Source organism: Xiphophorus maculatus, chromosome 23 (genome assembly GCF_002775205.1).
Source record: "Xiphophorus maculatus strain JP 163 A chromosome 23, X_maculatus-5.0-male, whole genome shotgun sequence".
In the NCBI taxonomy this organism is placed as follows: domain Eukaryota; kingdom Metazoa; phylum Chordata; class Actinopteri; order Cyprinodontiformes; family Poeciliidae; genus Xiphophorus; species Xiphophorus maculatus.
In genome coordinates, this window is record NC_036465.1 from 3,882,754 (window position 1) to 3,887,139 (window position 4,386).

At 35.2% G+C, this 4,386-nt stretch overlaps 1 long non-coding RNA gene across 1 annotated transcript; it reads right to left on the bottom strand.

Moving 5' to 3' along the window:
• Nucleotides 1-311: 311 nt before the first annotated feature.
• LOC111606937 lies at nucleotides 312-2,582 on the bottom strand. Its single transcript, XR_002752280.1, has 3 exons — nucleotides 2,057-2,582; nucleotides 1,931-1,951; nucleotides 312-646 (listed from the first exon to the last, which is right to left on the bottom strand). It is a non-coding gene; the product is annotated as an uncharacterized LOC111606937 (long non-coding RNA).
• Between the last annotated feature and the right edge of the window lie 1,804 nt (nucleotides 2,583-4,386).

A 4,386-nucleotide genomic window follows, 5' to 3' on the forward strand; every position in this document is an offset into this window, starting at 1 on the left:
ATGTCTATGATGTGATGTTTTGTTCGACTTTTGGATTTGGAATAAGACATTATATTTACCATTGTACATTTCAGCAGAAATTTCAAACATAACAATGTAGATATTATGACAACTCCAAAAACTCCTTTTACATTTAACCTAAGCTACTAGTTAAGTTGACCAATGAAGCAACCAAGTCGTTGCATTAGGTAAAACTAGAAATAAGAGATATAACATAATTGCCTGTTACATCAGAGGTAAAATGCCCAAAGAAGACAATAAAAAAAATTAAATGCGATATAAAAACAGTTTTGCTAATTTTCCTTTTTTTTTTTTCTTTTTCATTTTTCAATTATATGTAAACAAACTAAACAAAATGTCTGGTGGCTTGAGCTGAACATGATACGAGAGAGAGGAAGCCGTTTTGTGAACTGGTCTGGAATCCGCCATGACTGCCATGATATGACTCCAACAGCTGTTTACAGTGTGAGACGTCACACCGTTAACTCATGTGACTGACTAATATCTTTGTTGATTCTCCAGCAGTTAAACTAGTTACCTAAGAAGAGCTCTCTCCAATTTCCCCGTGAGAACGTCGACCACAGTTGTTGTTTTCATCAAAGGCAGAACAACGACAGGTGAGATAAATCACACCAGCACCACCCTGCTGCAGCACAAAGCAAACAAGCAAAAGAAAATTTGCATTTATTTTTAACAGTTCTGGAAATGATTACTTCAGATTGAAACACAACTTAGGGTTAATTGTTGTAATTTGAAACATTTCTATAGTTGAAATTGTTTCCAAAATTGTTATTTATATATCTGTTTATGTGTATTTTGTGCATGTAAATGTCATGTAAAATGTCCCACTGTTTATTTCTGTGTATTTACTCAGCTTCCATTTTACTTTTTTTGGAATGTTGAATTATTTTTTATCATATTTTGTGTTCAATCCCTGCATAATTTATGTGTGCAGTTATTTATTTGTTTATCTTGATATGCAAACATGAAGATAACCAAATAAACAACTAAGGGGTGCAAATGACTATGCATCATATGGAATGAGAATAAAATATGATATTTAAACAAATGTTTTTGTACAGCATAAGAAAACTTTGAATAAAAACCTTGTAGTTCAGATTTAATTTTTAATTTGATTAATTTGTTATTAGGCAAAAGTAAAAACATACATTTTACACAATAACCAGATTTATTGTCTCTCCAGCTCTGAAAAGCTACAAACATCCAAGGATCCTACAACTAAAATTTACTGAATTAGCTGTGAAAAAATAGTTATTTTTATATATAAGTATACTTATATTTGAGATATAATTTGTTGTTTTTTGGGGTCAAGATAAAAAATATGCCTGTTTCCCTTTTATTACAAATTTGTGTTTGCAACATTATCTACACAAAAAAAAAAAAAAAAAAAAAGTGTAAGATCTGTAAAAAATACATAATTTGTTAGAGTTTCAGAATTTATGGCCTCATCGCAATTTATTAAATTAAGAATTTACAAACAAAATTCACTGAATAAATAACGGTGAAATTAGCTTCTGACATAAGTTGGAAAACTTGAATGATCAGTGTTTTGTTTTTCCTCACTCTTTCATAAGATCTGTCCATATGACAGATCTTCACATTGCCAGAATACAAACCTAAGGTTTTACAAGGTCTCTGGGTCACAAAGATGAGATGCTTTTATATTCTATAATATGCACAGAATAAAAGTGAGAAGCTAGATTGTTTTTTACTATTCTGCAAATTTTAAAATTAATTGCGAATAAAACAATTTACCAGAGAACAGAAAAAGAAAATGACTTTTCAAATAAGTTGAAACACAACAACAATTAAAAATTTAGAAAAATAAATTTTGTAAATGTTTTCTCATTGCTACCAAAACAGCAACAACAATACACGGCCATTAACAAAGTTTGAAATTGGCAATTACCTGCTATTGGCCGTTTTGTTGCTAAAAAAAAAAAAAAGAAAATGCAGATTACTTGAAGTTAACAGAAAACTTTTGTGAAGTTTGTGAAGAAGCTAAATAAAAAAATCATTACTCTGTAATCCTAACCTGAGTCTGTTCAGCAGATTTTCTTTGGAGCTGATTAGAACAAGAATTGCTGTGTTGGGATCGATGTAGTTACTCAGCAAAGAGGAAGACCTGACCCCACGGCAGCCTGAGGAAGAGCGTCGCCTCTCCTATACATGGCAGTGGACTCAGCTCTGTTGTCAGCATTCCCCGTCTGCTCTCTTCTTTCAGCTGCCCAGTCGCTCAGCACGACCTCCGTTTGGGGTGATCATGAATCATGGAAATTGATTATGCTGCCACATCTCAAATCCCTCTGGCCAGGGCGTGACCGCAGAGAGTGTGACTGTAGGTCGGTCAAGCCTGCTTAAGGGACACACTGCTCGCTGCCCCCGAGAAGGGCCAGTCGGCCGGACTGCCCCCGCAGGGTCAGGCGGCTCGCTACCATGGCAAATGGAGGTAGATCACTCACTCTGGCAGGAAGGAATGAAGATGTCCTTCTTAAAATACCAGTCAGGCCATCACGCTCCAGGCTTTTTTTCCCCTACCCTTCCAACTCCTCATCACCACTTTCCACGAGTCATCTGTCTTTATCAGTGCACAATGCTAATGACTTCATCTCTAATAGCAGACCATTCCTCTCTGCCTTCCACCAGGATTCTTGAAGAAGTCTTAAATAACATCAGAACATGCCAGAGGAAATCTTGGGGTTTTGAATATCTTTGCTTCATCACATGTGCAATCATAAGCAATCAGGACCAATTTGAATTTGAGGAAAGAAAATAGGGAGACCGAGGCTCGTAGGAGAAACTGCTAAGCTCAGTTACCAATTAAATGTTTCAGTACAAACACCTGTTAGAGAAAACTTAATGAGTGTATTTGCTAAGACTCATGATGATAAAAAACCTAAATTTTAGCTGTTAAGCTAAACAAAAAATTACTTTCTTCTTTTGCCTGTTTTCTCTCTGTAGAAATAAAAAGTAATTAATCATTTCCAGAACGAAACAGAGATGGTTTTATTAGCGTCCGAATGTTTGTAGTTTATCATTTCAACATTATTTTTCTGCTGCCGCTGCCGTACCTTTGCCTTTAACCCAGAGTTTCCAGACTCCCCTTAATGATTTCAACAGACTGTTGTTCTTTTTTATTATGATGATAAATCTGCTGTAACAAGCTGAAAACACCCATAAATCTGAGGCCGAGCCCATGTTGCAACGGGTCAGTGTTTCTATGGTGACGCATCAATCCTTCCAAGGGGCAACGGCAAGCTCTATAAAAGCGGTGAGTGTCTGTGACACTGTTACTGTTGTTATTGTGGGAGAACCGTTAAAATGTTTTCAAACCACAAAAAGTGAAGGGGCCACTTAACATTTCCCAGACCTGTCAGTTTTTTAGATCTTTCTGGAATATCTGCACACCTCAGGCAGCCTATGGGGACTCTGTATGTTTTGGTAATTGTATTTTCTCATCAGAAACCAGCTATGAAAAACACAGATTAAATACAAATCTGTATGTAAAAGTCGTTTAAAAATAGGACATTTATATAAATGTATTTATTCATTTTTTAAAAGTTCTTTATGGCAACCAGTGATGAAAAGCAAAAAAGCAAATGTTTTTGAATAAAATTGTGTTTAAAAATCCCCCCAAAAGTAATTGAAATATGAGCTGTGTTAATTTTTCAAAGTCAAATAGAAAATCCTTTGCAACAAGAAACAACAAAAAAAGAATAGGTTCTTCACATTCCTACAGAGTCTGCAGTTTGGGGAGGAGCCATTCATTTGACCTGGACCCAACAACTTACCCTGTCAATTAGTCATACAACTTCAGCAACACACACGTACCTGCATTAGTAGAAGCTGTTATTCATGTCAGCTTTAGGATGATATTTACACACATTAATTTTTACATTTTATTTTATCAAATTGAAGTTGTTTAGATGAAATTGAATAATATAGTTGTGAAGAAAGTAGGTAAGGATACTTCTTCTACTAGTGCTGGCTGCAGTGAATTAGGATTACTTCCTCAGTTCTGACATCTACTGTTTGAGAAGAGAACTGCACCAAATGTAGCGAAACACTGTTCATGCCTGGTTACATGGCACAATTTCAAAATTGTGGGTTGATTTTCTAAACCTAAGAAACCTCACACATGACAATAAAAAAATCATCAATATATAAAGTTTGGTTGTACAGTGTGTGGTCTACAGCCACACATCAAAGACGACACAACACACACTAACAGATTTCAGTCATGGGCATTCAGATGTCAGACAGGAAATCTCACAAAACATTCCAAGTTCAAATGAAGGGGAAAAGAATAACTAATCTAAGAGAAAAAAATTAAAAAGCACCAAACACAAGAATAAACTGAGGAAA